Genomic DNA, 21,527 nt, shown 5'->3' on the forward strand with positions numbered 1-21,527 from the left:
TGCTGTAACCTAGTCCTTAAAAGGACTACAATCACAACTATTCCCTACTCCCAAGCTATCTGTGGATTTGTGCGAAAATTGGCTTGAAATTAACAAGGTATAGCGCACACAGCAACAGCGGTGCCATCTAACACGCAGCTGCAACAATGGGAAAATGGTGGCGACGGGGAAAATGGCTGGGTCTTATAGGGCAAGGACATATGACATACACTGCCAATGACACATGCCTTTGCTTGTGTGAAAAAAAGCACTTCGCTCCGTGTGTGCGCTGCTGATAGGCTGACAGATTGCACCTCCCCACTGTAAATGCGGGAAAGAGAAAAAAAATATGGAGATCTTCATTATTCCTGCAGAGATCCATCCCCTGCCCCTCCCCCCGCCCCGCTGTACACTCAAACTGCGTATTAACATTAATTTTCATCATTACTGAGAAAAAATCCAGTTATGATTTTGGTGCACGAACAGTTATCGAACATAACCTCGAACAGCCGAATTTTTTTCAAATCGTTCGTGTTCGCCGAACGGCTCGAACACCGCCCAAAACAGTTCGAATTTGAGATTGGCGAACAGTTCGAGTCGAACAGCGCTCATCTCTAGTCACCAGATTCTCAAAATGACCTACCGGAGTGTTAAAAGCAGTTTTCCATTCATCACCCTCCTTCACTCGTAACAAATTGTATGCCCCCGGAGATCAATTTTAGAGAACCACTTGGCCCCCACCAACTGGTTAAACAAGTCAGGAATTAAAGGCAATGGGTAGGAATTGCGTACGGTAATCTTATTAATTTCACGAAAGTTCAGACATGGACGTAAACCCCCGTCCTTTTTTTTAACAAAGAAAAATCCAACTGCCACAGGCGACTTAGAAGGTCTAATGTGACCAGCAGCCAGGCTAGTCTGTGTGTACTCCTCCAAGGCCTTTCTTTCAGGGATAGTCAGATTAAACAAGCGACTCTTGGGAAGAGTAGCTCCAGGAAGAAACTCAATGGCGCAATCATAGTCCCTATGAGGAGGTAAAACTTGCGACTCCTCCTCCGAAAAAAACCTCCAAAAATCTTGAATAGGTACAGGTAATTCCCCTTTTTCCACAGCCGCAATTCGACCATTACAACATTTATCATAGCACTTCGGACTCCAAGACTTTATCATATTAGTAGACCAGTCCAGCAAAGGATTGTGCAGTTTTAACCAAGGCAATCCTAGAACGACCGGAGAGGGTAAATTATCTAATACAACCAAGTCCAAAATTTCTTGGTGAACTCCATTGATAGTAAGGGGAAATGCTGCAACCTTGTGAGTAATACATTTCAAGGGAATGTTAGCAATTGCAATCACAGAAATAGGTGATGACAAAGGTTTGGATTTCAATTTAAAGTGTTCCAAAAACCCTTTATCAATCACATTAAGTGTTGAACCACAATCCACAAATACCTGAAATTCAATCAAATTTTTCTGCAAAGTAGTACTCCCAGAAAGAAATACTCCTGCAGAGCGTAAACAAGCTATATGGGCGTAACTGACCTTTTTTTTTTCTTTACTTAAACGAAGCTTACAATACTTAATCAAATGGTCAGCTTTACCACAATAAAGACACAATCCCTCGGCGAACCTCCGGTCTCTTTCCTGAGAGAGAAGCGACTTCGCCCCAACCTCCATCGGTTCTCCGCCGTCAGAGCAGATTTTCTGGGGACTAGGACCTGGCATTACAGGAGTCTTTACCTCATTCTGTTTAAATCTCAGTCTCCTATCCACACGAACAGCTAATTGCATGGCATCCTGCAGAGTCTCAGGTGCGGGGAATGCAATTAGCAAATCCTTAACCCTTTCACTCAGACCAGCAAGAAATAGACATTTCAGAGCTGGATCATTCCATTTAACTTCTGAGGCCCATCTTCTGAAGTGTGTGCAATAATTTTCAACATCACCTGACCCCTGATTCAAACGCCTGAGCTCTGCCTCAGCAGATGAAATTCGATCAGGATCGTCATATAATAGCCCCATAGCAGAAAAAAATTCTTCTACAGACCTTAAACATGGATCATTAGGTTGGAGAGAAAAGGCCCACCCCTATGGTTCTTTGCGCAGAAGTGACATAATAAAACCAATATGCTGTGATTCATTCCCAGAGGACCTTGGTCTAACGAAAATATAACAAACAAGCATTTTTAAAGGAAAAAACATCTTGCTGTTTACCATAAAAAACATCAGGCAGTCCTACCTTGGGTTCCACAAAATGCGCTTCAGAACAGCTACTCACGTGTTGCTGGAACCTGGCTATCTCCAGAGACAATCCTTGCAGGCGTTGAGCCAAATCCTGGACGGAAACCATACTGATCCCCGAATTTCTTTCCTTTTAGTTTTTTTGGGCTGGACTTACTGTTATGATCTGCAACATGTACTAAGGAAAGAAAGATAGATAGATTGATAGATAGATAGATATAGATAGAAATGAATCATTTTTCAAAACATATTTTAAACTGTTCATTGAGACGATTACCAGTAGGCCATAGATTCTCAGACTCTTATGACAGCTTCTTGTGCTGTAACATGGTATTTCCAAGCTGATTCATGGCTTGCTGGAGTCATTAATAAGGTTTATTTTTAGCCCTGAACAAATGTAAGAGATGCAAGTTCTTAAATGCACTTTGCTCTTTGTGAAGCTGAAATAAAAAGAACAAAAATAAACAGTCTAATGTCAAAGCTTCAGAATAACAGTTTGCTCAGAAATAGACATTTCCCTGAATTGGGGTCAAGTGACTTCTAAATCTGTAGACATTTCTGGTTTACAGCTGGAACTATGGGAATTACAGTCCTAATGTAGATGGCTCGGAAATCACAATGTTCTGAAGGACCGAGTTTGTAATAAGTCTATAAGGTTAATTAACCACTTCACAGCGGCAGAGGGTAAATCTGTGTTGGAAGAGTTGGCCTGTGCAGCACAGACATAAATTTGTTACTTTTAAGGGATTTTCCACTACTTTCATTTTGGTGACCTATTCTTGTGATAGACCATCAATATAAGATCATTGTAAGCAGTAGGTAGCGGGACAGCACAGCTTCATACACTGTTTAGGGACCGCTACCAGGTACAGTGTATGGAGCTGTGGTGTTATGGTCCGTATACTTTTCACATCTGGCCAGATGGAGATGATAACAGCTGTTTGATGGTTGTGCCAGACCCCCGCCAATGTTATATTTATGATTGGTCCTAAGCATAGGTCATCAATATATAAGTAATAGACAACCCCTTAAAGCTGAGTTTGGGACCATTGTGTCCATTCATCCCCTGAATTGGTCTGTTACTGACTCCCCAATTCCCAAAAGTGATGGTAATAAAGGTAACTCTTTAGATAATATAATATTAAAAATAAAACACACAAAATGTGAACATTTTGTATTTCTATGCACAAGAGGTAAAAATATTCAACACTTAGGGTATATACCCAGGCAGGTACTGTAGATTTCTTGTATTGGCCTTGCAGAAATCCATCTGCTTGCCACGAAAACTACCTACTGTAATTAAAGATATGTGCACATGACGCACCCCTGGGCCTTCGTCGCGCGGCATCGCGCGCACGGGAGCTTACCCGGAGCCGGATCTGTTGAGGGTTGTAGTCTCGTGGCGGTGATCCGGTCCGTGCCCAGGGAGTCAGACTAAGTGGCGCTGTATCAGCGGTAGATGATGGACGACTACGCCACCCGTTGAATGCAGCTATGGAGCTGCCGCTGCAGGGCAGACCGCTGAGGCCGGTGGAAGGATGGTGCAGCGTGGATGGTATAACCCCCAACGGGAGGGGTATGGCCTCAGGGCAGCCGACGTGGATGATGGGGGTAGCAGGAACCACTCAGAGACGATGCGGTGTAGTTCAGGGTCTTTACTGGTGACAAAGATAGACCCTCCCGGAATACTGGCTAGCGGTTGGGGCCTGGTCAGTCCTTGAGCAGATGGGATCTCCCCTGGCCAGGCGGAGTTGTAGGCCTCCCAAACTAACGATACTCTTCTGGCTACCTTGCTAGAAGCGAGTATAAGTAGCCCACGTCCCTGAGTGTACCGTGTGGTGCTCACCCGTATGGCCGGTGACTCGGGGCCTTCTAGTAGCTTCCGCTCCACGACGGCGGTGCTGGTCCCATGCGTGTGACCGTGCCTTCGGGTTTCTTGGCCAGAGGACCTGAAATCCCCTGCCGGTCGGTTTCTGCTGCTGGGTAGGAGTTAGTCCCCACAGCCTCGGACTCCGGGTCCGGTAAGAAATCTTCTCAGTCAGGGCGAGCTCTGCAGCTGCCAGCCCCTGACTCCTTGTAACACTGCTCCCACAGAGCTCCTGTTGTTTCTTCCCATAGCTGCTTCTCTTCTCTGTCTCTACTTCTGGCATGGCCCAGGAGCTGGGCCCAGCCGGAGCCACAGCTCCCTGTCAGCCCTCCTGGCTGCACTCTCCCTCTGAACTCCCTAACCCTGCCTCAGCCCCAGGTTTATCTAGGGGAAGTTCTTCCCCTCCCAGGACTGGGCAGGAGGTGTGGCATGCATAGGATTCCTGACCAAGAGACCTCCCACCTGCTCTCAGACATAACATTGCCGTTACTGTGGAAACCAGACCCCTGGGGTGCCACATTCCCCCCTAGTGAAATTTAGTACTCCGGGACTAAACATATTTTTAGAAAAACATAACAAGGTATAAACAATAATAATACAATAAGAAAAACACATAAAGATGGTTACGGCGTGTCCGCAACCGGGTGCAGTCTTTGAAGAAAACAAAGGTGTCCATTTCACCAAAACAGGGAGACGTAACCAGGTAGGGGTCTGTCCTGCCCCGAGTCCTTAACAGTCTTTAGTCCATTCCTAGGTTACGCTCCAACCATGTACAAGGATTCCCGGTAAATCCACCAAGGACTCCTATAAATAACTAGAAACACATAATTATTTACAGGATATGGCCGCTCTCAGTCCTCGGCCAGGTAGAGGGAAAGAACGACCGCTCTCAGTCCTCGGTCAGTGGGGATAAGAAATGGCTGCTCACAGTCCTCAGCCTGGTTTAAGATAGGGGCACATGGGGAACAATTCACTAATCCCAACGGGGACCATATTTTAATTAGCAGCAGTCCTTGTACCCTTACGGGTAACTATTTACAGCTCTTTATTCACGCTACTTCCCTTCAGTAGCTATGTCCTCTTTGTGCTCCCTCCTGAGGGTAGTCCTCAGACCCGTCCGGGTCCTCTTGGCTTTCCTCGTATTGGTAGTACTGCAGCTCCTCCTCGGTTAGCTGGGTTAGTATCTCTGCGACAGTCCTCCTCCCAGGTGGCCAGGACTTTACCTCCCTTTGGGCTGCCCCGGTTAATTGGGCCACCAGGATGCTCACTTTTTGCTCCTCTGTGAGGGGGTACACCTGGAAGAGGCTATCCAGCTTTTCTCTAAAGTCATGCAGGGTATGTGACTCCCCTGAGTACTGGGGTAGCCAGGCTGCCCCCGGGATATAGGGCATGGTGAAAGGCATGACCGCAACGGCGGTGGCGCTGGCGGGGGTTGAAGCGGTGAAGCTCTCCTCCGTATCCGACATCCTTCTCCCCCCTAGTGGACCGTGGCCTACCTTGCGATGATCCTCTTCCGTAGGCCGCGGCTCCGCAGTGGATCGTCAGGGTTGAGGACCTTCCGTCGCGCTCCTGTGACGTCAGCGTCTGCTGGGCTCCTTCCAGGACCTTACGCGACGTCTGGACGTGAGGCGGGGCTTCAGTTCTCGCGCGTTTTCGGAGTCCACGCCCCTCTTCTTCCCGCGCGGCGTCCTCAAGATGGCGTCCAATGGCGGGAAAACTCCACGGATGGCGGGAAGAAGGCCGAAGATGGCGCCGGATGGCGGGAAAACTCCACCGATGGCGGGAAGAAAGCGAAAGATGGCGCCGGATGGCGTGAATCTTCACCACGGGTAAGTTTTCACAGTCTTTTTCAGGCACGCAGTACCCGGTGGTTGCGGGCACGAAATCCTGCCGACTACGCCAAAAGTTGACGCACCCCTGGGCCTTCGTCGCGCGGCATCGCGCGCACGGGAGCTTACCCGGAGCCGGATCTGTTGAGGGTTGTAGTCTCGTGGCGGTGATCCGGTCCGTGCCCAGGGAGTCAGACTAAGTGGCGCTGTATCAGCGGTAGATGATGGACGACTACGCCACCCGTTGAATGCAGCTATGGAGCTGCCGCTGCAGGGCAGACCGCTGAGGCCGGTGGAAGGATGGTGCAGCGTGGATGGTATAACCCCCAACGGGAGGGGTATGGCCTCAGGGCAGCCGACGTGGATGATGGGGGTAGCAGGAACCACTCAGAGACGATGCGGTGTAGTTCAGGGTCTTTACTGGTGACAAAGATAGACCCTCCCGGAGTACTGGCTAGCGGTTGGGGCCTGGTCAGTCCTTGAGCAGATGGGATCTCCCCTGGCCAGGCGGAGTTGTAGGCCTCCCAAACTAACGATACTCTTCTGGCTACCTTGCTAGAAGCGAGTATAAGTAGCCCACGTCCCTGAGTGTACCGTGTGGTGCTCACCCGTATGGCCGGTGACTCGGGGCCTTCTAGTAGCTTCCGCTCCACGACGGCGGTGCTGGTCCCATGCGTGTGACCGTGCCTTCGGGTTTCTTGGCCAGAGGACCTGAAATCCCCTGCCGGTCGGTTTCTGCTGCTGGGTAGGAGTTAGTCCCCACAGCCTTGGACTCCGGGTCCGGTAAGAAATCTTCTCAGTCAGGGCGAGCTCTGCAGCTGCCAGCCCCTGACTCCTTGTAACACTGCTCCCACAGAGCTCCTGTTGTTTCTTCCCATAGCTGCTTCTCTTCTCTGTCTCTACTTCTGGCATGGCCCAGGAGCTGGGCCCAGCCGGAGCCACAGCTCCCTGTCAGCCCTCCTGGCTGCACTCTCCCTCTGAACTCCCTAACCCTGCCTCAGCCCCAGGTTTATCTAGGGGAAGTTCTTCCCCTCCCAGGACTGGGCAGGAGGTGTGGCATGCATAGGATTCCTGACCAAGAGACCTCCCACCTGCTCTCAGACATAACATTGCCGTTACTGTGGAAACCAGACCCCTGGGGTGCCACACACACAATGTCTTTAAGACGCCGGCGCACCCGCCAAGGTTTTCCTAGGTGACTTCGCTTCAGGATAAAGCCAGCTGTCTTTTTACTGAAGCGGCTTTGCTAGCAGTTTTGTTGTCGTTTTTGCGGTAGTCAAAGAGTTAACATGCTGCTTCTTTTCACTGCTTCGAGGTTTCCGGATCCTGAAATGGTTAAAAGAAGTGACAAAAGGTTGAACATCTGCACAGCAATGTCGTTTTTACATTGCTGTGCATCATATTAATCTTTCCTACACTTTTTCGACACTACTTCAGAAAACTCCTGTGCTTTACTCACCCTCCCCGGATCGAGCATTGAGTTTGTACCACTGCTTCGGTGGTTGTTATGGTCAGACTCAGGACCAATCAGTGAGTTGAGTTACTCAGAGCAGCTCGTGCTCCCTACTCGGGCAAAGTTCTGTTATTGGCTGCAGCGCTGTTAATGTGATATCAGCGCCACAGACAGAAAGTAATGGCGGACACTCAGCGCTGGAGGGAGAGTAAAGCATAATACAAAACTGCGCCTGGGAACAGAGGTTTTCTGAAACCGGAAAAGTCCTTTATGTTAAATGGAGCTGATTATTAATTGCAGACATTTCTATAACAAATTCATTACTTGTGAATGTACCCTCAAGGTGTTCATACAGGTTGAAATTGCACTGGGAAATGTCTGCAGCAATTCCTCCAGAAATAATAGTGAAACACCCAACAGCAAATCTTACCCAAATCCTGCAGATTTTGGTGTCTGAGGACAGGGCGAAATAAAACAAAAACACCATACTCACTTTCCCTTGTAAAACTAGCCTGATCCTCCATTGATCTACGTACAACCCAGCATCTGACATCCAGTGTCTCTTCCCATGTGATGCAGCAGATGCCTGTGATTGGCTGCAGTGGTAACATGGTATGGGATGTCTTGTTATACAGAGATCCTCAGAGTACCAACCAAGGGGCCACAGAAGTGTCAGGGGACTGAGTATTGTGTTTTCATTTTTTTCCCAGTGACAATCGATTTTACAGAAGATTTGTGGATAATGTGCAGTAAGACTTGTAACAAATGTGGCACGGGGGCAGCTTGAGAACTAGCCTAGGAGCGGGAGATATAAAAATAAATTGCCTAGTTTGTAGGTTAAACTACAGGAGAGCAGTACCTGCAGAGACCAAACAAGAGGTGCACAGCACCAATACTGGGTGCCAGGAAAAAAAGAATGAAATGGCCAAAAAGGTACCGTATATTCCGGCGTATAAGACGACCTGGTGTATAAGACGACCCCCCTACTTTCCTGTTAAAATATCGAGTTTAGGATATATTCACCGTATAAGACTACCCCTTTTCCAACGCATACCAAACACCGGTAAAAATAAAAAAAAAACAGATTTGAATTTAACATTGACCTTTTTTTAATTTAAATTCTTATGACATGCAGGTATATAGCAGGAAAACTGTCACTCATAAACATATTAAAATAGGGGGGACCCCACGTCATTTTTTGGGGGGGTCCCCTATTCTAATAGCTAGTAAAGGCTAGGTATTCAGCTGGGGGCTGATATTAGTAGCCTGGGAAGCTCCGTGGGTATTACCCTCTTCCCAGACTTCAAACATCTGCCCCAGCCGTCTGCTTAACCTCCGCTAGAGACTATAATGATGGTGGATCCCACGCCAATTTTCTTTTTAAAAAATCCTTTATTTTAACACTAAATGACAATTGAGGGGTTAATAAAGATGCAGTCCCTAAATTATTAATTTTGTAATTAATTTTTCCCAAAAATGTTGACGTGGGGCTTCGCCATATTTTTGTGTCCAGCCAGGTACAGCAGGCAGGAATGGGCTGCACCCAACCACCAGCTGCCTATTTGTACCTGGCCGGACACAACAATATAGGGAAGCCCTTTTTTTTTAAATTATTTCATGAAATAATTTAAAAAAAAAATACGTGGGGCTTCGCCCTATTTTTGTGTCCAGCCAGGTACAACTAGGCAGCTGGGGGCTGGAATCCGCAGCGCAGGGAGGCCCAAGCTTTCTGGCCCCCCCCCGCTGCAAATTGCAGTCCGCAGCCACCCCGGAAAATGGCGCGTTCATAGAAGCGCCATCTTCTGGCGCTGTACCCAACTCATCCAGGGCCCTGGTGCGGTGGCTCACTGGGTAATAAAGGGGTTAGGGCCAGCTTGGCATTATCAGCTGGCCCTAAGCCCGAAATTCATGGGGTCACGCCAATATTAGACATGACCACCATGAATTTCTAGTAAAGTAATTAAAAAAAACACAACACCCAGAATAAAGTCCTTTAATTGAAATAAAGACACAATTTTTTAACGTTCTAAATTAAACCATACTTACCATCACGCCCATTCCAGCTGAAGCCAACGATCTCCTGCAATAAAAGTAAAATAATAAAGCAACCTCATCCTTACCTCTCCATGGTTCCCAGGACCGGTCCAGCTCTGCTACATTCACATGACAGGCTGCACCGCAGCAGAACGCTGCCATCCAGCCTGTCATCCCGCAGACACTGAGAAGCGCAGGCATGCTTGTGCTCCTCAGTGTCTGACTGTGACGGCATCCAGATGAGCCGAGATCATGTCCAATGAACTCGGCTCACCTCATGCACGTCACTGACAGCGTGGGAAAATTCTCCTGCTCCCCGCATGCGCAGTAGAAGTTTCCCACGCTGTCAGTGACGGACGTCCAGGAGGTGAGCTGAGTTCATTGTCGGCTCATCTGGATGCCGTCACAGTCAGACACTGAGGAGCGCAAGCATGCCTGCGCTTCTCAGTGTCTGCGGGATGACAGGCTGGATGGCAGCGTTCTGCTGCGGTCCATCCTGTCATCTCAATGTAGCAGAGCTGGACCCGTCCTGGGAACCATGGAAAGGTAAGGATGAGGTTGCTTTATTATTTTATTTTTATTACAGGAGATCGTTGGCTTCAGCTGGAATGGGCGTGATGGTAAGTATGGTTTAATTTAGAACAATAAAGATTTGTGTCTTTATTTCAATTAAAGGACTTTATTCTGGGTGTTTGTGTTTTTTTTAACTTTGACTATGGGGTTAGTAATGGGGGTGTCTTATAGACGCCTCTCCATTACTAACCTGGGCTTGATGTCAGCTGGCATTATAAGCTGACATCAACCCCAGCCCTATTACCCCACTGCCACCGCTACAGGGCAGTGGGAAGAGCGAGGCTAAGTGCCAGAATTGGCGCATCCTATGAATGCGCCATTTCTGGGGCGGCTGACGGCTGGTGTTTCTAGCCTGGGAGGGGGCCAATATTCATGGCTCCCTTCCTGGGCTATTAATATCAGCCTCCAGCTGTCTGCCTAGCCTTTGCTAGCTATTAAAATAGGGGGGACCCCACGTCATTTTTTTGGGATCCCCCATTTTAATAGCTAGTAAAGGCTAGGTATTCAGCTGGGGGCTGATATTAGTAGCCTGGGAAGCTCCGTGGGTATTACCCCCTTCCCAGGCTTCAAACATCTGCCCCAGCCGTCTGCTTAACCTCCGCTAGAGACTAAAATTAAGGGGAACCCCACGCCAATTTTTTTTTTAATAAATCCGTTATTTTAACACTAGATGACAAGTACAGTAACCAGCACTGTCCCTGTACTTCATATATATGTGACTGACATGTTTCTATCTATCTAATCTATGTGTGAAGCTCTATTCTGTCTGTTATAAATTGTCGGGTACCGCTGCTGAATTGCCGGCCGGCTTTTTTAAAGAGACGGTGCATGAAAACACTATTATTTGTTTTAATAAATCCTTTACACTAAATGACAAGTACAGTAACCAACACTGTCACTGTACTTCTTATATATGTGACTGACATGTTTCTATCTATCTAATCTATGTGTGAAGCTCTATTCTTTCTATTCTAAATTGTCGGGTGCCGGCTTATGCTGCTGCTGAATTGCCGGCTTTTTATATATTGTCACAGAAGCGATGCGAACTTCCCTGCTCCGGACACAGCGCAGCGCTTCTGTGACAAGTGAAAGCTGTCGGCACAGAAGCCCTGCGCTGTGTCCGGAGCAGGGAATACGCAGCGATGTGTCAGTTTCAGCACAGAAGCGCTGACTGTCTGGACCTACCGCCGCCGTATTTTAACTCCCTCCACCTTATATTAACTCCGACATGGCAGGGATACGGCCACGGCAGCTTATTAACACCCCCAGAGTATCCCCGCATGTCAATTTCTGAAAGTTCAAAAGCATTACCGGCGTATAAGACGACCCCAGACTAGACAGAAGATTTTTCAGTCTTCAAAAGTCGTCTTATACGCCGGAATATACGGTACTTATTTTACTATATTGCATCAGAAAACAAGATTTTACGGCTTGTTTTGAAATCCCAAGAAACCCCTTTAAAGGAATTGTCCAAGACTGCAAAACAGCATGCATTTTTTCAGAAACAGCACCACCACGGACCATTAGTTGTGTCTGGTAATGCAACTCAGGCTCATTGAGGTGAATGGAACTGATCTGCAATGCCACGCATGACACATGATAATGGATGGCTCTGTTTCTGAAAGAAAGCCATAGTTTTCTCGTCTTGGACAACCCTTTTAATGCTACTTTAATTCTGTTCTGGTTTGACCTTCTGCCTGCATCACATGGATATTGACCGTGTTAGTCCTGAACTTGCTCTTAAGCCACGTTCAGACGTTCAGTATTTGGTCAGTATTTTACATCAGTATTTGTAAGGCAAAACCAGGAGTGGGTGATAAATACAGAAGTGGTGACGTGTTTCTATTATACTTTACCTCTGATTGTTCCTCTCCTGATTTTGGCTTCCATATACTGATGAGAAATACTGACCAACGTGGCGTTAGATTCTAGTTCTGACCCCTGTCCACTTGGTTATCCCTTAATTTGTTCCACCAGTCAGGCAGTACTCTGTGGATGCAATCTGGGAGTTCCTGCAGATAAGGTCAGATGCCTGTAGGGGGGGTTAGCGAGTAAGAACCAGGGGGTGACCAGAGAGGCTAGTAGAAAGCCTGACTATGGAGCTCATTTTGAGCTGATGTTTTTATTACATTTACATTGCAAAACTATTTGTGTGTCACATATGAGTGCCGTGACTCGTGCACCAGCTGAGACACCGCTCTGTAGGATGCTGTTGGCTTTTTCTGTAGCTCCATGTAAACTCTCCAGTCAGATTCAAATGAAAGTTACCAGATTTACATTAGGAAGATGAAAGCGTCAGAGTTCTTAAAGCAAATTGACTTCGGTTAGCATTTTGTGACAGTTGTTCCTGGAGGCTCTCCTATAAGGAAGAATGGATACATCACAACTGCTATGTTATGCCTAAAGCAGGGCCTGGAGGTTTGAGTTATGACATCTTGGTATTCTTTGATTCCTTATGTCCTGCACAGCCCTAATGGTCCTGCAATAGGCATGAGGGAATGAACACAAAGTGCTTTTGAGCCATTCAAAAACTGAGTTTTCTAGTCGAAACTGCTTCTGGAAATTTTTCTGGAATTTTGGAAGATTTTTTTGTTTCCTCAAACATTTCCAGAAATGATTTCAAAGAGTTTTTGCAGCAAGTTGGGATTTTTCTATGAAGCGTTTTTTTTTGCAGTCTTCTGATTTGATAAGTGCAGTTTGATAGCAGATTCCATTAGGAGTCACTTAAAAGAAATTATATGCACTTTCTTTTTTTTTCCCTACAGCTATTTTTTGAAATCTGAAGCAGAGCAAAACTCTTAAAACATTAAAGGGGTTGTCCGGGACTATTTAATTTTTTTCTTCTGGGTCTAAGAAGTTACAGACTGGTGGTTGCTAACAACCTGCATCTTTTGCCCAGAGCAGATTCTGCGGCTTCTACTGACATCACACCATTGTGGTTTGTCCTGATGAAGAGGTATGATGACCTCGAAATGCGTTGACAAATAAAAACCACATCCAAACTGTATTTGGTCTCTCATCGTATACTGGATCTTTGGCAGTGCGGATTTACATTCACTTTATCTCCAAATTTGCACTCTATCAATCATTTTGGTGGATCTGCAGCCGCGTTTTCAAACAAGCCAACTAAGGGGTTGTAACTGTCACAACCCCACAGTTGAGCAAATCTCGTTTTCCCCTGTAAATCGGATAAAATCCTATTGCGCTTATTGTGATTCCAGCTTTTATTTACTAACGTCACATCGACAGAGCAACTGCTTCTCTTCCACCCTGCTCTGTTGACCAGGAGTGATTGCTGATGTCATGCTGATTGACAGCTGTCTCCCCACTGTCTAACTGCAGGGAGCCATAACGCGGCAGTTACACCTCGTCGACAGAGTAGACCGGAAGAGGAAGAGCTGATCTGTTGAACTGGAGCAGCAAAATCGCCGGCAGGAGCGGTCCGTGATCGCTCTGAGCTGGCATTGGGCAGAACAGGCAAATAGTTAGCAACCATCTGCTGTCAGTTCTCAGCCCAGTGGGAAAAAAATAGAATAGTCCCGGAATACCCCTTTAAGCATATGAACAGCAAAGTGATTTTACATTTGTATGTACATATTGTACCATCTTACTTGTAGGGTTAATGATGCAATGGGTCTCTTTAGAGGCGTCTGCAATTATTATCAGTTCATGTTATTTTTGGCACGGATTGTCCAAAGTTATTTTCTGCTATCACATGTTTCTGAATAATTATTCTATGTAAACGACATATTGTCCTACATCTTGATAAGAACATTGTTGTGACATTACAAAAGCAAACTGCTATCCCTTAATGTCATGTACGCTTATTTTCCTGGTAATTGTTATGTTATGTGCATGAGCTAATTTCCTACAAACTGCCAGGAATGTGATGCTTGATTATTAAGAGGAAGTTGTCACATTGGACAAAATTAAATGTACATTGTAAACCTGTCCTAAAGGTAATAAATTCTTAAGATAGGCAAAAGCAGAACATCGTTGTTTTATTATAGCCGTTTGGAAGATATGTCATTTTCAGTAAAAAAAAGAAACAAAAGAAAGAGCAAAAAAGTAACAAATGAACAGAAATCTCAGCAAGAAAGAAGTTACATTACAGTAGATATTCTGTGCAATGTTTGGGCCGACAGCCTCAATAATCAGTATTAAGCCACGTTCACATGTTCAATATTTGGTCAGTATTTTACATCAGTATGTGTAAGCTAAAACCAGGAGTGAAACAGTCACCACTTCTGTATTTTTCACTGAACATGTGGACGTGGCCTTAAAGAAGTTATCCAGTACTTTTTTCACTTGCCCCAATGTACACTGCTCAAAAATATAAAGGGAACACTTAAACAACAGAATATATCTCCAAGTAAATCAAACTTCTGTGAAATCAAACTGTCCACTTAGGAAGCAACACTGATTGACAATCAATTTCACATGCTGTTGTGCAAATGGAATAGACAATAGATGGAAATTATTGGCAATTATCAAGACACCCTCAATAAAGGAGTGGTTCTGCAGGTGGGGACCACAGACCACATCTCAGTACCAATGCTTTCTGGCTGATGTTTTGGTCACTTTTGAATGTTGGTTGTGCTTTTACACTCGTGGTAGCATGAGACGGACTCTACAACCCACAGAAGTTGCTCAGGTAGTGCAGCTCATCCAGGATGGCACATCAATGCGAGCTGTGGCAAGGTTTGCTGTGTCTGTCAGCGTAGTGTCCAGAGGCTGGAGGCGCTACCAGGAGACAGGCCAGTACACCAGGAGACGTGGAAGGGGCCGTAGGAGGGCAACAACCCAGCAGCAGGATCTCTGCCTCCGCCTTTGTGCAAGGAGGAACAGGAGGAGCCCTGCCAGAGCCCTGCAAAATGACCTCCAGCAGGCCACAAATGTGCATGTGTCTGCACAAACGGTTAGAAACCGACTCCATGAGGGTGGTATGAGGGCCCAACGTCCACAGATGGGGGTTGTTCTCACAGCCCAACACCGTGCAGGACGCTTTTCATTTGCCACAGAACACCAGGATTGTCAAAGTCGCCACTGGCGCCCTGTGCTCTTCACAGATGAAAGCAGGTTCACGCTGAGCACGTGACAGAGTCTGGAGACGCCGTGGAGAGCCTGCAACATCCTTCAGCATGACCGGTTTGGCAGTGGGTCAGTAATGGTGTGGGGTGGCATTTCTCTGGAGGGCCGCACAGCCCTCCATGTGCTCGCCAGAGGTAGCCTGACTGCCATTAGGTACCGAGATGAGATCCTCAGACCCCTTGTGAGACCATATGCTGGTGCAGTTGGCCCTGGGTTCCTCCTAATGCAGGACAATGCCAGACCTCATGTGGCTGGAGTGTGTCAGCAGTTCCTGCAAGATGAAGGCATTGAAGCTATGGACTGGCCCGCCTGTTCCCCAGACCTGAATCCGATTGAGCACATCTGGGACATCATGTCTCGCTCCATCCACCAACGTCACGTTGCACCACAGACTGTCCAGGAGTTGGCGGATGCTTTAGTCCAGGTCTGGGAGGAGATCCCACAGGAGACCATCCGCAACCTCATCAGGAGCATGCCCAGGCGTTGTAGGGAGGTCATACAGGCACGTGGAGGCCACACACAATACTGAGCCTCATTTTGACTTGTTTTAAGGACATTACACCATAGTTGGATCAGCCTGTAGTGTGTTTTTCCACTTTAATTATGTGGGTGACTCCAAATCCAGGCCTCCATTGGTTAATAAATTTGATTTCCATTGATGATTTTTGTGTGTTTTTGTTGTCAGCACATTCAACTTTGTACAGAACAAAGTATTCACTGAGAATATTTCATTCATTCAGATCTATGATGTGCTATTTGAGTGTTCCCTTTATTTTTTTGAGCAGTGTATTTAGCATGTGGCCATAAGTGTTTTTGTAATTACCTTTAGTTGTATGTATTGCCTGTGAGTGGCACTATCGCTGGCCGCTCACAGGCATCACGTGACCCCCGGCTGCAACCGGCTTTTTCTTCCGCTGATGTCACGTGAAGTGAGACGTGACATCAGTGACGCGCTCCCAGCGGTCGATGCTGGGTTGTGGGTGGGGTAACCTCGCCCACAGCCCATCACTCACTGTGGAACGCAGCACTGAGTCCCCCCTGGCTGCATCCAGAACATGACGTGACATCAGCGGATGTCAGAGCCGGCTGCAGCCAGGGGTCACGTGATGCCTGTGAGCGGCCAGCGATAGCGCCACTCACAGGCAAGAAGAACAACCAAAGGTATTTACAAAACCCCTTATGGGCACATGCTAAATACATTGGGGCAATTGAAAAAAGTACTGGACAACTCCTTTAAATTGAATCTGTTATTCCCAACCCACAAATTAATCATTTTATACAGTTATTTATATTTGGACCAAAAAGTTACCTTTTCTATAACAAACTGCAGAAAGGTCTTTTTTCTTTCCCATCTCAGATTTTATGCTCAGAAAGGACTAATGAAAAGCCTACAACTTTCATTTCATGGATTAACAAGTGTTAGTAAAAGGACATTAAATTCATGGATTCTCAATCACATGATGCAAGAAAAACAAATAGAGGGACTCTGATTATTCAATATTCTTAGTGTCAATCTAACATAATCATGTACATATACTGCTCAAAAAACTAAAGGGAACACTCAAATAACACATCCTAGATCTGAATGAATGAAATATTCTCATTGAATACTTTGTTCTGTACAAAGTTGAATGTGCTGACAACAAAATCACACAAAAATCATCAATGGAAATCAAATTTATTAACCAATTGAGGCCTGGATTTGGTGTCACCCCCAAAATTAAAGTGGAAAAACACACTACAGGCTGATCCAACTTTGATGTAATGTCCTTAAAACAAGTCAAAATGAGGCTCAGTATTGTGTGTGGCCTCCACGTGCCTGTATGACCTCCCTACAACCCCTGGGCATGCTCCTGATGAGGTTGCGGATGGTCTCCTCTGGGATCTCCTCTCAGACCTGGACTAAAGCATGCGCCAACTCCTGGACAGTCTGTGGTGCAACGTGACGTTGGTGGATGGAGCGAGACATGATGTCCCAGATGTGCTCAATCGGATTCAGGTCTGGGGAACAAGCAGGCCAGTACATAGCTTCAATGCCTTCATCTTGCATGAACTGCTGACACACTCCTGCCACATGAGGTCTGGCATTGTCCTGCATTAGGAGAAACCCAGGGCCAACCGCACCAGCATATGGTCTCACAAGGGGTCTGAGGATCTCATCTCGGTACCTAATGGCAGTCAGGCTATCTCTGGCGAGCACATGGAGGGCTGTGCGGCCCTCCAAAGAAATGCCACCCCACACCATTACTGACCCATTGCCAAACCGGTCATGCTGAAGGATGTTGCAGGCAGATCACTCCCCACGGTGTCTCCAGACTCTGTCACGTCTGTCACATGCGCTCAGTGTGAACCTGCTTTCATCTGTGAAGAGCACAGGGCGCCAGTTGCAACTTTGCCAATCCTGGTGTTCTGTGGCAAATGCCAAGCGTCCTGCACGGTGTTGGGCTGTGAGCACCCCCCCCCCCCCCCCATCTGTGGACACCGGGCCCTCATACCACCCTCATGGAGTCGGTTTCTAACAGTTTGTACAGACACATGCACATTGGTGGCCTGCTGGAGGTCATTTTGCAGGGCTCTGGCAGTGCTCCTCCTGGGGGTAACGGTCCTGCAGCTGGGTTGTTGCCCTCCTATGGCTCCCTCCACATCTCCTGGTATCTACTCCATGCTCTGGACACTGTGCTGACAGACACAGATACTCTTCTTGCCACAGCTCGCACTGATGTGCCATCCTGGATGAACTACACTACCTGAGCAACTTCTGTGGGTTGTACTGTAGACATCGCCTCATGCTACTGTACCTCTAGGGGTGAGAGCAATGGCAAAATGAAAAAGTGACCAAAACAACAGCCAAAAAGGATGAGAGCAGAGAAATGGTCTGTGGTCACCACCTGCAGAACCACTCCTTTATAGGGGGTATCTTGCTAATTGCCGATCATTTCTACCAGTTGTCTGTTCCATTTGCACAACAGCAGGAGAAATTGATTCACAATCAGTGTTGCTTCATAACTGGACAGGTAGATTTCACAGAAGTAATATTGACTTGGAGTTACATTGTGTTGTTTAAGTGCTCCCTTTATTTTTTTGAGCAGTGTATTAAAGTATCAGCATCCTAATTATTACATTGGGGAGGTGATAATAAGTAACAATGAGAGAAAAATTAAAATTCTTTTAACACTTTAATCCACCAGATGAGAGTTGTAGACTTTACATGGTCCTTTCCGACCATGTGATTGGAGTTAGGACTTTTCTGCCTTTATTATATTATCATAGAGAAGGTTGCTTATTGTACGAAAGTTACTGTAGCTGTTTGGTTCAAATGATAGACAGTAGGTAATATTTAACATTCAATTCTAAGAACATTTTTAGCATCTTTTATTTATATAATTATGTGACTTGTAAGCCTGCCCAGCTTGCCCCAAGAAGAAGCTAACAGGCGAAACCCAGGGCTGGGTAGAAACTGGCTTACTGTATGTTTGATATACTTTAGAAATATTTTTATTGCATTTACTTTAATGAGTATAATAAACAAAACAAAACAATTATCCACCAGTGCTACTCTATGTCCAATTGTTCTTTAAAGGTAACTTTTGACAGTTTGGTTGGTGGTGATAGCTTGTGGAATTATTGGTCTCAGCAGGACTGATCACATCATTTAATGAATATGATACTGGAAATGCGATCGGGAATATTCCAGATGATGTGGATTTTGCTGTAAAGTTAGTTGATGCGGTAAAGTTGTGTTTTTGCTGTGAAGCGTGTTGGACCGCTTTATTGAACTTTGCCTTTCTCCAATCTTACTGGTGTCCTTTTGGTGGAAGGAGTGTTTGGTTAAATAATTATAGTGATATAAATGCACCCTTAGACAGCTGTAGTAAATCAGCCCCTGTGTTTGTGAAGGCGCCTGGAATGTAGTGGGGTGTTCTTGAATGATTGTGAATTGCATCATGCTCATTGGAAACAGACATACCAAGAAAACAGATAAATCTTAAGTGTTCAAATATTTTGACAGATATTATTTATTAATAAAAAGGTATTTTTATTAAATCACATCCATCACGTCTGTACAGACTGAAGAAGACCCATTGTAATAATATATGAAGTTTTCATCCATTTAAAGGGAACCTGTCATGTCCAGAAAGGCTATTTACCTCCAGATATAGGCTTAATCTTCAGGTCAATAGCGTTAAATCCATGCCTGCCTTTCTGGAGCAGCAGTTACTGGGAGAAAATCAACTTACATCCTTCCTGTAGCCGACACAGGGAACGGTTTAGTTACTGCCCACCACACTGCGCACAGCTGTAATTACATCCTTGCAATTTTATTTAAAGCTGAATCAGCGCTGAACAAGCTGTCAATCAAAGTGCAGGGAAATTATTAAAGCCATGCTCACTTTGAGGTGAGTGGTGATTGCTACGGCTCCCTGCACCGCCCCCATCACTGGAAGCGAGCGGCTACAGGGAGAAAATGTTAATTTATCTCCTTGTAGCCATTGAGGCAATAAGACAGGCAGGTATGATTTTAATGCTATTTAGCTGCAGATTGACTCTAGATCTGCAGGTGAAGAGTTCTGTATATCACAGGTTCCCTTTAATACTGGTACTGTTGACATTTGCCATCAGTCTCATACATTTTACTATCATTTCTTTAGTGGATAGATTTTTTTTTTTTATGAAAGTACCTGGGAAAAATACAACTTTTTATATAATTAAAAAATAAAAAAAATGGGTCAACGGAGAGAAAAAATGGTGAAATCTGTAGCAGCTGAAGTTTTGACACTTCGTTCTATTGACTGTATAGAGTTTAAAGAAAAAACCCACAATGGATATCATATAGGCAGGTTACTCAAGTCCTTACTGTTTGTACTAGTATTAGATTATGTTCACAAGTGCACAGAAGTCATAGATTAAAAATTTGGGGTGAATATACACTGCTAAAAAAAATAAAGGGAACACTCAAATAACACATCCTAGATCTGAATGAATGAAATATTCTCATTGAATACTTTGTTCTGTACAAAGTTGAATGTGCCGACAACAAAGTCACACAAAAATCATCAATGGAAATCAAATTTATTAACCAATGGAGGCCTGGATTTGGAGTCACCCCCAAAATTAAAGTGGAAAAACACACTACAGGCTGATCCAACTTTGATGTAATGCCCTTGCCTGTATGACCTCCCTACAACGCCTGGGCATGCTCCTGATGAGGTTGCGGATGGTCTCCTGTGGGATCTCCTCCCAGACCTGGACTAAAGCATCCGCCAACTCCTGGACAGTCTGTGGTGCAACAAGATGGAGCAAGACATGATGTCCCAGATGTGCTCAATCGGATTAAGGTCTGGGGAACGGGCGGGACAGTCCATAGCTTCAATGCCTTCATCTTGCAGGAACTGCTGACACACTCCAACCACGAGTTCTGGCATTGTCCTGCATTAGGAGGAACCCAGGGTCAACCGCACCAGCATATGGTCTCACAAGGGGTCTGAGGATCTCATTTCGGTACCTAATGGCAGTCAGGCTACCTCTGGCGAGCACATGGAGGGCTGTGTGGCCCTCCAAAGAAATGCCACCCCACACCATTACTGACCCACTGCCAAACCGGTCATGCTGAAGGATGTTGCAGGCAGCAGATCGCTCTCCACGGCATCTCCAGACTGTCACGTCTGTCATATGTACTCAGTGTGAACCTGCTTTCATCTGTGAAGAGCACAGGGCGCCAGTGGCGACTTTGCCAATCATGGTGCTCTGTGCAATTTCTTTGGAGGGCCGCACAGCCCTCCATGTGCTCGCCAGAGGTAGCTGACTGCCATTAGGAACCGAGATGAGATCCTCAGACCCCTTGTGAGACCATATGCTGGTGTGGTTGGCCCTGGGTTCCTCCTAATGCAGGACAATGCCAGACCTCATGTGGCTGGAGTGTGTCAGCAGTTCCTGCAAGATGAAGGCATTGAAGCTATGGACTGGCCCGCCTGTTCCCCAGACCTGAATCCGATTGAGCACATCTGGGACATCATGTCTCGCTCCATCCACCGACGTCATGTTGCACCACACACTGTCCAGGAGTTGGCGGATGCTTTAGTCCAGGTCTGGGAGGAGATCCTACAGGAGACCATCTGCAACCTCATCAGGAGCATGCCCAAGCGTTGTAGGGAGGTCATACAGGCACGTGGAGGCCACACACAATACTGAGCCTCATTTTGACTTGTTTTAAGGACATTACATCAAAGTTGGATCAGCCTGTAGTGTGTTTTTCCACTTTAATTTTGGGGGTGACTCCAAATCCAGGCCTCCATTGGTTAATAAATTTGATTTCCATTGATGATTTTTGTGTGACTTTGTTGTCAGCACATTCAACTTTGTACAGAACAAAGTATTCAATGAGAATGTTTCATTCATTCAGATCTAGGATGTGTTATTTGAGTGTTCCCTTTATTTTTTTGAGCAGTGTACATTAAGCAAG

Source organism: Phyllobates terribilis, unplaced genomic scaffold, assembly GCF_046119375.1.
Source record: "Phyllobates terribilis strain yellow unplaced genomic scaffold, ASM4611937v1 Scaffold_1__5_contigs__length_1240528914, whole genome shotgun sequence".
In the NCBI taxonomy this organism is placed as follows: Eukaryota; Metazoa; Chordata; class Amphibia; order Anura; family Dendrobatidae; genus Phyllobates; species Phyllobates terribilis.